The following is a 16,249-nucleotide window of genomic DNA, read 5'->3' on the forward strand; positions in this document are numbered from 1 at the left end:
TTATTTAAATAAATACAAAATAAAAATAATACAAATATTCTCTCTACGATTCTCGTGGAGTAATCTATCTTGACAGATGATTTGCTTAGGAAGGAATAATGGTGATTAATTATAAAAGAAGATTTAAACAAACACGTAAAATATTTATTTAAGTAAATACAAACTAAAAATTTGGAAGTTGTTTCTGATACTGCAACTTATGTTTGTAAACTAATGTCTTAAGATTCTTGAGATTTTTTGACACTTAGTTTTCCTTTCGAATAATTAATCATAGCATTAAACAACACATACAAAACATTAGAACTTAATCTTTTTTAAGTTTATGTTTTAAATCTCCTGATCTAAGTTTCTTCTCTACTATTCCAGATTTAACAATAGTACGATTCTTTATTAGAAATTACTATAACATTGCACATCAATATCTCAAAATTAATCACAAAATTATCCTTATATACTTTCAAATATTCACTTTTAATATACTATACATAATATTACACATTTATATTTGCAATAACAAAAAAAAAGATAATAGAAAACTTAGGATATATAATGTTAATAATAATTGTTCCAGAGAAGGGAAAACTGCATTTAATCAAGATTTTCCGTTCGAGCAGTTGTTTTCAATTTGAAAATTGATCCTATTTGAAAATACAAGAGATCTCATCTAGTATCGGCTCGATCCTCTGCGAAACCGTTTAGGAACGCTTTAACCGGCAATTTAGTTCGCATGGCTAACTAAGAATTTGCATTTTCACGAACGCGCAAAGCTCTCGAGGAAACTGTGCAGTCGGCCAGTCGCGATATCGCATGCACGGGGAAAACGCGGAGCGTCGCTCGAAGCGTCGTGGAAAAGGAGAATCAGAGCCGGTTGGAGTGTCGCCATTGTTTTCGCCGTTCTTTAGAACACTCTCCGCATTAACGTCGTGAATTGGTACAATGCCGGGAGCTTTCTCTTTCACTCCTCTTGTACCACTTTTCCTCCTACCTCTTTGCCTCTTTCTTCTTTCGTTCTCCATCCTACTTCCTGTGTTTCTTTCATCCCCTCTCCCCCCGCTTATCAACTGCCTCCGCCGCTGTTTTTTTTTCTTCTTCTTCTTCTTCTTCTTCTTCTCTTTCTTTTCTGTTTCTGAACATCGTGTTACGTCGTTTCGTTCGTTGCTTTTCCACCTTTTTTTCTTTTATTTTCTTTTCGTTGGTCCACTTTGTCCCACGAGAAATGACTCGTTGATTGTTTCTGGTTGGAACGTGTTGAAAGATTGGTGTATTTTTTACTTGGTTGAAATTTCGAGGAAATTTTCCCGATGAGAGAATAAGAATCGCTGCTTTCTTTATCGACATCTTGAGCGAGGAGACGATTCGTGATTGTCTCTGAAATTTGTTTTTGTCTGCCTATTGATGAAAAAACACGGGGTTGAAATTCCGCGAATAAGATGGATAATATGAAAAAATGAAAAAGTTATTCGAATTCGACTATTGTTTTTGGAATAATGCTAATGTTGAATTTTGTTAAAACAAATTTTCATCAGGATAGTGCTTTTTCTGAAATGATATTTTTATAATTTATTGAATGAAATATGAATAAATCGAAAATCTTTCTTGTTTATTTTGATTCGATCGAATTGTCAATTGAAAATTTAAAAAAATAAAGAAATTGTTAAAATACGTACAAATTTTAAATGAAATCGGAAAATTTATAATTATTTTTTAATGATTACAACATAGATACCGCAGATTCGTATAAAAATTCCATTTTTAATAAATTTAACAAATAACGTTTCCTGCTCTATGTAAAAATAATTTTAGACGAAAGATATTTCGGAATAGACTAAACAAAATTATCATTTTGCAAGAATTCTTTATTTGCCTCGCTTTCATTTGTATTATATGAACATTTGTTTACAATATAATCACAGTAGTGTACTCGCTTCAGCAGTCTGGATCAAATCCAGACATTTATTCAGCAAGACTTCTAAGAATTCAACGAGAGAACAAGTGTGAGTTAGATAAAGGATCGGTGTTAAGCGGTCTTTGAGACGTTGAAACATGTTACGATTAACCGAAGCGATGGGTTTAAGCGAATACGTTAAACAACGCTGGAAGCGATATAGTAACGTTCCAGTGTCGTGCAAGCTATTGATTCGAACCCATCGCTTGAATCGATTTATGCATCGTAACATGTTTCAGGTCGCTTTACGGTACGATTACACGGGATTTGATGATCTAAACTCATCCTTTCGTAAATCAGATTCACCTCAAATTATAGTTAAACGAAATTGCTCTTTTCCATAAGTTTATGCGAATTTCAGATAAGTTAAATGTCCGAAATAGTCGAATTCAATTTAATGAATCATTAAATTGATGAATCAAGTAAAAAATAGAATTTTTTCTATAATTCTGTTTATAATATATAATGTTAAAAAATAATTTATAATGGTAAAAAATCATTTGATTATTTAATAATTAATAATAATAATTTTAAATCATTAAGTTTAACTGATTATTTGATTTAATTCGGTAATGGAATCTAAATTGATCTGATTTATTTATACAATTTCTTTATTCTTTATTTTCTCAAAGAGACTATCATTCATTAAATTGTTCTTTTAAGGATGTTATAACGACCTGAATTCTAATTTTGCAGTGAACAAAATTTGATTGAAGATATAAAACAAATATTGACAATATCGTAATTAGTTTACTTTTTCTCCAAAATTTTTATTTATAGAGATTTATATTTTCTATATTTTAAATTGTAAATCTTTCGTTATTGTTCAAAATTTCAACAATGATATATGATAATTTCCTATATATTTCCCCAAAATTTCTTTTCATGCAGAATCATAATACACGTTTCATCTTTATGAAAAAGCTTCTAAATTAAGGTTTTAACGAAATGAAGTAATATTTGCATTAATACTTAATGAAATTTACATGTACCGTGGAATTTATTTGCATTTTCATCATTCTCGTAGCAAACGTTCTTTAAAAAAAAAAAAAAACATATTTCGAAAGGATTAAAGAAAATTTGGATCATTATTCATCTTTTTACTCTCCTTTGAATATTTAAACAATATTTCATTAAACTAAACCATTTTCATTTTCGAATATAATTATATCTACTATATTCTAATATGTAAAAGATAGATCAATTTTTCAATTTTTAATTTTTAATAAATTATACTAGCAAAATTAATTCTAGTTTTCCTTATTTGAGCTAAATATTATCGTTTTATATATCGTATAAATATTCATTCCACACAAATCATACTTAATCCCCAATCTTATTGGAAATGAGTCGAGTTTCTTTCCGATTTTATTTAAATTACAAGTTAAAAACAAAAGGCAGCGAATTTCAACGAATTTAGAATTCCAAAATGGCGGATAAAAAGGGGGATAAGGGGGATAAATATTTGAAAAGCTGAAAACACCGTTCGTTATTCGAGGATGGCGATTATCGTGAAGTTGAGGCAGCGTGACAAATGGCGGACATTACCCGGTCTGGTCATAGCTCACCACTGCGTTGACGATAAATCGCTATTCTGATAATTAATATCCCGCCTTTGATCACGTCGCCCGATTATAAATAACAGGAAGGAATAACTTATTAAGATGGACGTTATATTATTTTGGATGCAGCGTGCGTGCGTATGCATCGAAAGAAAAACTAGTCACGCGATTCTATTTAGAGGAATATGTAGCAAGATGGCGAACTGTGCATAGTTTGCGAAATTGATACTTCTTGATGATCTTATTTATTCGATTGTTGACGAGGGATGTATTTTCATAAAAGAAAATTTTTGTTGTGTTAGATTATGTTGCGCTGTGATAATATTTTTTAACTTTTTGACATATCAACAAGTGTCTTATTATTATTAAAAGTAACAAAAAAATTGTTATCACAAAATAAAGTACTTGCAACAACCTTTAACCCTTAAATTATATTTCTTGAATCGAATCTTTGGATTTCGTTTTAAGAAATATAATACAATATGGATAAGTTTTAAGTGAAATATTAAAATTGAGATTGAATTTATAAATTTAATTAACAGCGAGTGTATTTTCTCAATTTTTTTAATTTTATTTGTGAAATGTACCAAGAACTCATTCAGCGCTAATTGGAGGTTCATTGAGCAATTCCTCCAATTTTCACGGTTCTAATCGATTAACTGTCTTCGAAATTGTCTAATCATCCTTAATTCTAACACAGAGTGAAATATATAATTGACTCGAATGATTTATCGAGCGATTATCCATCGATGATTCCTCGATTTTCACGACAAAACTCAAATGTATTTCTTGATCGACGAAAGAAACGATTATAAAAAGATTTTGTAGAACGTGCAGCATCGACAGATCGAAAATCAATATATGTAATTTTTGTTTAAAATTTCTTGAATAAATGTAGAGATTCAACGTTATTTCAAGATTTATAGTAATGGATTCACACTAGCGATAACATTCGATTTCCGTCCCTGTGTATTTACTCGGCAAAATCCATGATCCGTGAAAATATTAGTTTCCATGTCACGCTTATATCCGCGTCCGACTGGAATTCATTCCGTTTCCAACGAAATTTTTCTTTGAAATATACCATTGGATTGTATTTTGATTTTGAAACAAAAAGAAGAATCGTTACCATACGCTTTTATTAAATTCTTAAAACTGTTCAGACTTTTGAACAGTAATCTTTTTTAAATGAAAATTTCAAAATTGTATAAGCATCTTTCTTTGAAATATTTGAAGAATTGAACTTTTCTTTAACTTTTCTTCTTTAATAAAGTTACAAACTTCTTTAAACCTTGTAGAAATTCAATTTTTTCTAAAAAGAATACAAAGAAAACCAAGAAGATCAATTAACTCGTTTAATTGTAAATAAAAATATAATTAAATTTTTATTTGTATATAAAAATATCACAAACATGAAATACTTGAAAAATTAATATTGGAAAATGGAAAATGGAATATTAAGATAATCTTATTAATTCAAATAATGACGGAAATTCTACTGTAATGTTTAAAAGTGTAAAAATTGACAATTACATTCACATTATTTGGAAAGGAAACGGTATTTGGTGGGATGGCAGTTGAGATTTGGAGTGGTGAGAAGAGTTGATTGGTGAGAAGAGAACACCATAGCCGGTAACAGTGGCGGCCCGAGTAAGCAAAAGCTCTCGCTTAGTCGGCGGTTTCAATTAAGTATCGAGCTTTCGCTGACAAAGCACGCGATCAACGCACCATCCCCCTCTCCTCCCCTCACCATCTTTTCCTCGTTAACTCTTAACGACGCCACATTTATCTTTCGCGATAGGATTTGAAAGGAGAAAGTCGTCTTAAATTTTTACTTCTATCTCTCTCTTGTTTCTCTTTTCTTGTTTCTTTTCTTTTTCCTGTTTCTGATAGAATTCTCTCTTCTGCTTCCGCCACGTTGTCTCGAACGAATTCTTTATTATTACTCGATGATCGATTTTACATTACCATTGAAATATAATTGCAAAGTAATAATAATAATAAATTTCATCGGATTTCGCGATGAAACGAAGAAAATTATTTTATTTTTCGATTTAAAGTATTATATATTGCGTTTCTTTTTATAGGATAGATTAATTTGCAACAAAGTATGAAAGCTCGTGTTAAATTGAAAAGAAAGCAATTTAAAAATATATCCAAAGAAAGTGAATGAAATTGAAAATGAAAAATAAAAAAGGATATTTGAGATATTTTATTTAATAAACACGTAGAAGAAAAGTTAATTGTTCGAAGAAAAAGGAATAATATCTTCTTAAAATTATATTTATGATATATTTTCATTTTATACATATATCTCAAACATATTTTGGAATAAAAGAGAAATTTGATACATAGAAAGGTTCGATGCAACTTTATATAGTTAATTTTATGTTACTGCATAGAATGTTTTCAAAGATTATAATTATTTATTGAAAAAAATGCGTTTTCTTGCTACGATGTAAGTTATCTCATTTATATAATATTTGTTTATATATTTTTATGTTATATAAAATAGTTCAATTGATTTAGTTCTTTTGATTTAAGATTAAGTCACCATTAGAATTATTTTAAAATTTTGGATTTTAATGTTTGCAGATTTGAGACATATATTCAAAGAAGATTATATATATGTATTATATTTTCTCAAAGCAATCTAATTTTACATAATTTATTATAAATATTCTTTTAACAAGTAATGACAAAAATTTAATGTAATTTAATAGATGTCATTTTTGTAAACAAAAATATTTATTATAAGATTTATATAAAGTATTTTATTTTTACATTCATATCTTTCACTATTATATATTAATTCTTTCATAGAGAGACTTAAACACATTTAACTGTGTACATATATTTGTGTTAACTGTTTCTCTCTTTTTTATCGTTTAAAATTAAAAAATTTAATATTGTTTAAGAGTATGATGTGAATTTAAATATAATAAAATGTAAAAACAAGTAAAAGAATCATTAAAATACTTATTCTCAAAATGTATCGATCTCCCTATATTAATAAAATCAAATAAATATAAATAAAACGCGTTAAAAAAGATCATTATGAAAAAAATGTATATAAGAAATCGTTAGAAAAAGAAAATATCACACAAAAAGAGACGCAAATGACACATCTCTTACAATTCAATCATTCCGACCCAACATTTGCCCTCGTATGCTCAAGCACAAATCGCACCTCGAAGGATCAAATCTCAAATTCCATAAACCATAAATCCTCATAAACGTCTTCTTCCAATATCACATCTGAACTGTAAGAGCGAGAAATATGAAGGGTCTACTCGGGATTAGGTTCTGGGAACTCTGGCCAGCAATCCGGCCACTCACGTGTCCATTGCTAAGCTCCATACTTACTCCTCTCATCGTTTTGCTCCTGTATGCTGATAAAAATTTAAGGAAATTTAATAATATTAGCACATATATGGCTCTCACTGCTCTTATTTATTTTGAGAATTTCATTGGATAGGAATTTAAATTATTGCTATTCTTACTTACTCTGAGAATTTTATTGGATATAACAAGCTCTCGATTTTTCTGTACTTTATTATTCGAAAGTAGAAATTTCGAAAGTTGGTTTTAAGTGGATAAAATAAGATTTAAGAGAAATATAATAATTGAAAGAAACTGTTATTCGAATATCCACAGTCGCATTATAAAATTGATTATACATATTTGTTCATAATAAAAAAGAAATTAATGTAAATGATTTTGTAATAAATATGCAATACGGAGAACGAAAGACTAAAAATATCGCTTAAGTAAAGATTTTTCAAGTTCAAGCAAGATTTTCTTATGCAAAAATTTAATGTCAGTTTTTAACGAATTATAAATTTTAAATAAAATGAGTTATATGATAAATAAAAAATATGAAAGTATATTTATATATATTTTGATGACATGAAATTATACGTACAATAAAATTATTCTTTTGCATAAAATTGTATAAATAATAATAATTACATTAAATTACATAAAAATCACGACATTGATTCCATTTTTAATTACTGATTCTGAAATATTTTTCCATATATATTAAATTGTAATTTTAATTACTGATTTTATACTATTGATTATTTTATAACTCTTCAACTTAATTTTGATTCTCGTTCCTAAATGGTCCATTAAGATCTGGAGATTGCAATAGTGTCTTCAATAATTTTAGAACATTATATAATAATCAATTTTGTACACGATTCAGATCCAAGAATTTAAATACATTCGAGTACTCGTTCAATTTACATTCCAATATTCAAATTTATATTTAAATACTCGATTGAATTTAATTTAGATCTGAATATATTCGATTAGCTCTTGCTATTTAAACGAGAACTTGAAATATTCGTTATAATTTGAATATCCAGATTCGTGTCTTTCTTTATTCATTATTTTACACGTGCACGTCTGGCATTTTTTCTAAGCAATGTTTTCTTTCTTTTTTCTTCGCGCTGATTTTTCATTCTCGATTGTTCTACGACCTCTATACAAAGTTAGCATTTGTTTTCAAATAAATGAAAAAAAATCGGTGTTATCGAGTAAGAAGACGAAGTTTATTTTTTGTTTTTCGTGAACGAGTTTGCGAAAACAAAATAAAGGATATAAGGTTATTCGAAGTAAATATAATAGATTTAAAGAATAATTCTAGAGACTAAAATAAATACAAAAAAGTCGGTATACAAAAATGTTCGTTCAAGTTTATTTTTCAAGTTATAAGTAATTCTGTTTTGCAAGACAAAGTCATTTCATTCTATCATTCTATTTCATTTTATCCAATGTAAAATTAAATTGCTTAATAACTTTGGAAATAAACTTTGATAAACATTTTGCATAATAATTTTCGTATTTTCGTTTCAATTTATAGAATTGATAGAATTAAATTTTCTTACATTTGATCTCTTTAATCCAAGTTCAAATTATATATAAACTTAATATTTAAGTAATTACAAAAATCTCGATATTCGAAATTCAAGACTCGAGAATTGCAATTCGTCAGATATCTGATAACAATTGTGATATAAATTTTCAAATACCAGTTGATAAATCAAAAATATAACAGACGATCGAAAATAGATCGAAAATATATTAATTTAAACAATATTTTTAACAATTATATATTACCAATAATTAGTTAGATTCACATCGATTGACAAATCATACTCAAAAATCGATCTAAAATAGAGACCGATTCTAATAATTAAAATATCGTTCGAAATTTTAAAACAATAAATTTGGCAAGAGATGTTTACTGCCAAATCATTATTATTACATTGTACAGTATCTGTCGGCAGCTCGATAAATCGTTAGCGGAACCGCAAAGTAAAACATTCTTTCGTGTCGCCAGCTCGAAATCGGCCAACTTATCGAGCGAAGGATCTGTGAAAAGAATTCGCAAGTGAGAGGAGATTTAGAGAGCAGTATCGATGGCTGTCTGGCAAACGAGGCGGTCCAAGGGAACGACATTTAGGGTGGCATCGTGGCGCCACAAGAGGCAAGAATGTCCCACGCGCGCTCCTCTTCCGCGTCTGGTTGACGGCGCGAAAGATTTTCATTGAGCATCATCGTCCACGTCGTCAAAGGTCGTCTCGGTATAAATAACCCTGGCGCCGTTGTTGGCTCGCTCTCGTTCCTCCGCTTCGTCGGTCAATTCTTTATCCGTTACACGTTTCAGTCAAGTTTCACCGTTTTACCAAATTCTCCACCCTCGATCGATCAATGGCGCGAAAGTGTTTGTGATCGATATGTTGAGCTTTTCATTCGATCACGTTAGAAATTAGAAAATTTTTACAATTTCGCACGCGATCGAGTTCTTTCTGAATTTTTTTTATTATAGTCCAGGATTCTATATTTCTTTCAATGCGTTTTTATAGATTTTGACCGCAGAAGATTCTGGAAATTATATATATATCATTTCAATCGTTGGAATTTATTGGTTCGAAAATCTTGTTATGGATTACACGACGCCATATTTGATTTTTATGCGATCCGCTCGGAGGATAGAGCGCCAAATTTAAATTAGTTTCCAGTTAAAGAATTCTCGAGAAATACATATATCGTTAGAAATATTCGCATAAGTATAATTAGCACAAAATTATTATCGTGATTATATTCTCTTCCTTGTATCCAGTCACTTAGTAAATTCTGTTAAATTCCATTCTGTTAGATTTAATCTTCTTTCTGTAATCCGAGTAATTTTTTCCTTCTTGATCTTTCAAAAGACCTTCGTGAAAAAGCCGCTATTCTTAAAAAGAATATTCTAGAAATATTGCGAGGTAACAAAGAATTAATAATCAAGAGTATTAAAGAAATCTTAAACGAATCAGATCGTTGATAGAGAATTAATTCTCGATTATATTACACGCAATTCAATTTCAATTATAGATTGTAATACAATTTAAATTCTTTAAGTAAAATGCAATTTGAATTTGGCGCGTTGGTACTTTTATTGATTGGGTTAAAGATTTAAGAATATAAAAATTTGCATGCCAACTATTGAATCACTGAACTTTAAATTGACAATGATTAAAATCATTATTTTTATATTTTACGCGTACACACACACACAAATTCAAAAATTGTAAAATTAATAAAAAATAGGATTTCTTAAAAGACTCTTACTCAAAATTTTTAAAGAGTAAAAATTTAACGAAGCCTTTCCATTTGTTTCAGAGAATATTGAGAGTATTGCTCTTCTGACCGTTGTTGTTATTATTATTGTTCTTGTTCTCGTCGTCATCGTCGTTATCATCATCATCATCGTCATCGTCATCGTCATCATCATCATCATCCTCGTTGCGCTGTCATCGTCAAAGTCGTAGGGGTTGTCACAGGGTAAGCAAACGGTCGCTTCTATCTGCCTCAATCTCTTCTCTCGAGTCTTCGTAGTTTGCTCACGATAAATTTACGCAGAGCGCTTGCAAACTAGAAAGCGTGTTCAGCGCTTTGAGAGAAACCTGTCGTCATTTCTCATACGATTCTCTCTTACGATCCTATTCGTTTAAGAGCATTTCGTCTATTGGACTTGTTTTATCACTGCTATTGAAAGTTTTTTACATTTATGCGAAACTTTGTGTCGAATAATTGTGAGCAACGATCGAAGCAGTTTCAGATTGATTCTAGGTAAGATATGTGTTTCGAGAACAAATTTTGGTACAAATATGAATGAGATGATACGAGATAATATTTCTTCTTTATTTATTCGAAAGCTCGAGATCGAGTTATTAAAATTTATGGATAAAATTTAGTAATTAAAAAATTACTTCAATAATAATAACTTATTTCAATAATTTATTCTTCAAAATATAACGATAATCGCAAATAATTATAGTGCCAAATGGTCGAGGTTATGCAAAAAGAACGAATCAATTATAATAATTACGAATAAATGTTATTTAAATATTTTAATAAATAATTACTTAAAATAATTTTTATTCGAAATTTTTAACTAATTATTTTTTCAATTGGTTAATTCAGTTAAATTATCAGAAAAGTTTCAACTTGTAGAAGTTGTACTCTAATCTTTGAACATTTTGAACATTTCGATCTTAATTGTAACGCAATAAATAAATATTTTATAAAAGCGAAGTTAATATATTTTCTATATCGTTTTATCTCTTTGCCTATTCTCGAATCTCTTTATATTACAGATTATTGAAATTATTTAAATATATATTATATCTTATTAACATTTATAATTAAAATTTTATGATGTTTCAATGTATAACTGTTTATATGTATCGACATTGAAGTTATTAAACATATATTTAATTATCGTTTTATTTTTCTTCATGTTAGATCAATTTAATATTTTCACGCGTTTTACATTTATATTTTATCATTTTAAAAATTATAATATTTTTAAAGAATATCATATTGCTGCGGATAAATTTGCCAGAAATAAAATAATATAAAAGAAATTTTTTAAAATAAAGTGGTTTTATCCCAGGAAATTATATAATTATATAATTATATTCTTTTGAGATATTCATTTGAGTTAATTACCAAGATTATTTTGATATCTAGAATATGGTGATATAACTATATTAAAATATTATTGTACCGGAAACCTCATCCGAGAATTTTATATACAATTTATACAAGTTCTTTTAAATTAGATTTTCTTGATTTTATCATTCGATGATCGTACAAGTTTCAATTTCTGAAAGCTGATTTTTATTGAAATTTAATTTTTCAAATAATTTTAATAATATTAGTATATAATTAATATATATATAAATCTCATATATAAATACATACAATATTAATAAATAAGTGCTAAAAATTGTTAAAAAAAAATAACTAGTGATGGGTTTGATATTGATCTTTTTTCAAAGAATTTTACTTTCAAATATTTATTTGAAGATATATCGTAATATGTCGAAAAAATAGAGATTTGGAATCGATATATATATTATTAGAAATGGTATAATAACAAATTGTATCATAATGTCAAAAATATTTAAATTATTTTAAATTAATTTTAAATTATTTTAAATTATTTTAAAATATTTAAATTAATTTTAATTATTTAATATTTAATTATTTAAAATATGCAACCTTCGAATTTTTAGTAAACAGAATAGAATCTCCATTATTGTTGAATATTCATTATTCGGACATCAAATATCTATTATACATTTACGTGTTGCAATAATGTGATCAAACATTTTTACAATGAAATAGACATGATAAATATATATTATAATATCTATATAATAATATCAAAAACATGTACTTACTATTAATTAATGAAACGAAAATCTATTTAAAATTAAAAAATCTATCTAAAAAATTATAAAATGATAATAATGTTATAAAAATTAACAAAAATATTCATATAATATTGGAAAATTTATAATTACTGATATTAAAAAAGAGAAAAATGAGATTGAAAATTATTTGCAAAGTACACATTGATTGCTAAAAAATTATAAAATCGTAAAAACTATTTTTCTAAAATCATTATTTCAATTTTGTAAATAAATGTTTTATATTTTTTAAAATATAGAATAATTTATCTAAAAAAGTTAGAATTCCATTATTTGAAAATTTCCTTATCTTTTTTGTAATTTCTTTCAATTAATTCAGATAATGGAGGTTCTATTATTTATAGAAATTGAAAAAATAAAAAAAAAATCAAATCTCGAAATTACGATGAAAATATGTTTTTTGATATTAAACGTAAGAAACAAGAATTTGTAACATTATATTTGGCATTTTTACGTGTTAAGTAAATGAATTAATTTGTCAAAAAATATTTCATATTTTTCTTTTCATATTTTCAAAACATTTTTGTACATCTTTTATCGTTAACATTTCAAAATAAGATTACTTTTATATCGATTCATTCATACTGCTAAAATATTTATTATTATTATTTATTTATTTATATTTCGAAAAATGAATATTATATACTATTTTTATTTATATCTCATAAAATTGATCGTGATTACTGATGTCATGCAGCGCATTATTTATTTTGAACTATATAAATCATGAATTTGAATGACAAAAATTCTAGTATATTATAAAAATAAAATTAATTGAACGATTCGAGATTCATCGATTTGATAGATAAATTATAAATTGTCATAAATTGGGGAATATTGAAAGATTTGTATAATGTTATATTTGTTGTATAATATATAAAAATAGAATGTTTATTAATTTGCTAAAGATATCTTATTATAATATATATTCACATTTTAAATAAAAATCTTAATTATTATATTATACTAACATTTATTATTTCAACTAAAATTAAATCATCAAAATTCATAACTTTTAATATGACATCGATCTATATTACTTTCAACGTTAACTTCTATGCAATTTACATCTATATACATCTATATAAATATAACTGTACTTGATTTAAAATATCAAGATATGATCGAATAATTTACGAAACAGGAAAATATTAACAGGATTAGTATTCAAAGATTAACGTTAATTATAGTTTTAATAACAAACAAATAATAAGAAAAATATAAATAAAATGCAATTTTTAATTAATATACGACATGTGTATGTGCTAGACTTCGAAGAAAATTCCCTAGGAGGCTTCACTAGATAGAAAGGATAAGGCACGTTTGCAACACCAATACCAAGTTTGGTTACAAGGTATGTTTGCAATGTCAACAATCAATTTATCTTAAATTTCGATTGAAAGAATTTTTAATTTAAAAGTTTTAAAGTATTTCTGCGTTTATCTAAATTTATGCTTGAAAGTTCTCAATTAAGATCGTATCTTAACGACACATAATACAATTGTCTCTACATTACACGCTTCTAACGTGCCGTGTAACCTCTGACGAAATTAGCTGCGGTACTAGCGAAACAATAGAACTCTTCTAGAAGAGTAGAGCACGATTTTAACTCGAAAGCTTTAAATACCAACGAAACAACGAGCCGATAAACGCAAACAGTCAAAGGTCATAGAAAATTTTATTTCTGTCCTTATATCATATTATTAGATTGTTACAGAATATTCACGTGAATATAATCGTGAATATGCTCGTGGAATTCTTTTAGAGGTTCGATTCCAGAGGTCACAAAACAAACACAAAACTTGGTATACAAAAAAGTCGGTTGGGGTTTATTTATTATGTTACGAGCAATTTAAGTTTATGTTAGATGAACCATGATGGATATAGAAAGATATTAGTGCGATGAAGATAGAACTATCTTACTCTATTTCTATCTCGTTTTATCTTACGTAAACTTAAATTGCTTGTGATTTAATAATAAGTATTGTATACCAACTTTTATTTTAGTCTTTAGAATCGATACTCCAAAGGCATTCCAATTTTCTTCCAAAGGTAATATTAACATTCTATAAAAGTTAATTTTTTATTTTTTTAAATTTAGTATTATATATTTATAATGAAACTATGTAATTTTTTATTTTTTGAAAAGTTTCCTATTGCTTTCGATGATTTTTTTATTTAATTAAACAATTTCTTTATCAAAATAAGAAGGTTAATAAAAGTAAAAGAAACTAATTATAAAAGTGACATTTTTAATAATAATTAAAATTTAAGTAAAAATATAATAATTTTTTTAAATCTTTTATAACAATCATTAGTGTTTTTTTATTTTTACTGCATAGAATGTTTTTTGAATAAATATATATTTCCATGGAATTTATTTTGATTTATTTCAAAGAATAATTTATCGCAATATTCATAATTTTAAAATTTTAATAAAGATTTGAAATATATTATATTTTTATATTTGTATAATGATAAGAAGTCAAATAAATAGTAAAAAAAATATGAAACAATTGAAAATTATCAATAAATAAATTAAATTTCAATCATTTATTCTAATCTTAAGAACAATTTTGAAAAAAAAATTTTGATAAAAAAATTAGAATTTGAAATTGTGAATTCTATTATCTTTGTCATGAACATATCGAGAATTTTTTAAAATGAAATTTATATATATGATTATTATAAAATATAATAAAATAAAATGTCATTGCTTTATTGTATTTGACATTTATATGTCATTAAAATTTGTTTACTAAAACTACTTTATATTAATTGTCTCATGTTTTCAAATCGTTTCTTTCAAAATCTTTGCTATATCATATTATTATCCAAATTTCTATTTATCCGATTTTGTTTTAATATAAAAGGAAAGAAGTCACAAGTTGTGATTTGTAATATTTCCATGGAATTTTCTAAAGTTATTAATCTAATTTTTTCATTTAAACATACTAAATCAAAAAGAAAGAGTGTCTCATATTCCTACTGTCATCTTAATGAAGTCGTTGATGTTGGATGGTTTTTGTACCCTTTCCAAAATGTATATTTGCCAAATGATGTTGAAATGATTTGAATGAATGATAGTCAAGTAAAACCAGGTTAGAGAAGTAAGTAGTACGTGGGAGGATTTCCTAGTACTTCAAGGAACAAATGATATTTCTTGTCTCTTTTACAAACTATACTAGTCGAAAGATCACAGTAAGTGATCTTTTTTCTCTCAACATCATCATTTATTTGAATCATTTGGTGCTAATAATAACGATCTACATACAACTGTTTGTATTCCATTATTTCTCAACATATATAAGGGGTGGGAATTTAAATATTTTTAGGAGTTTTAACAATTAAAAATACAATTTAAAAATACTTAAAATACTTAAATACTATTCTTCTTAAGTATAATATATTCTCCTTAAGTATTTTTAAATGTATTTGAAAGTATATTTGAAAATCGAAAATGTTTTCTTCATCTTATTAAAAAGAATGAACTATATGACTTTAGGTAGAATATTCTCATTTATTTTAAACTTAAAATAAGCATAAAACTTTGAATATAGGGAAGAGAATATAGGCGTTCGATACTGAAATGAATTTACAGTATCGACCAGTATTAATTTTCACTTTTCATTAGATATTGACTTTTTTTTTAACTCTTTCACATCGTTTGATGAAATATTTCGCATTTCTTATTAAAAAGAAAAATATCTCGTCTATAGCTTTGCGTAAATTATTTTTGCATTTCGAGATAATTCAAAGCATCAAACGTAATTAATTGTATTACGATATTATCTCGTTTAAAATAATAATAAACGTATCTATAAGATATTTAAAGGAATATTGTGTATTATTATTAATTTAAAAAAAGTATATTTAAATCAAAACTAACGTTAGTTGATAATGAACGGCTCTAGTAGTGTCCGATTAACTGTCACGCGATCAAGACCGGAACAAATCAGTTATTCGGG

General features: G+C 26.6%; 1 protein-coding gene across 12 annotated transcripts in view; it reads left to right on the plus strand.

Annotated features, from left to right (window-relative positions):
• Positions 1 to 16,249, plus strand: part of LOC107997013 (stress-activated protein kinase JNK) — a 141,160-nt gene that overhangs the window by 64,225 nt on the left and 60,686 nt on the right. For 2 of the 12 annotated variants that reach the window (XM_062073346.1, XM_062073347.1), the window contains 2 exons: positions 10,183 to 10,344; positions 13,551 to 13,635. The exons of the other annotated variants lie outside the window; for them this stretch is intronic. The gene's annotated coding sequence lies outside the window, so the exon portion shown is untranslated. Of the gene's footprint in view, positions 1 to 10,182; positions 10,345 to 13,550; positions 13,636 to 16,249 lie in introns of those variants that run through there. 12 annotated transcript variants of the gene reach the window in all.

This window comes from Apis cerana, linkage group LG3, assembly GCF_029169275.1.
Source record: "Apis cerana isolate GH-2021 linkage group LG3, AcerK_1.0, whole genome shotgun sequence".
Lineage (NCBI taxonomy): Eukaryota > Metazoa > Arthropoda > Insecta > Hymenoptera > Apidae > Apis > Apis cerana.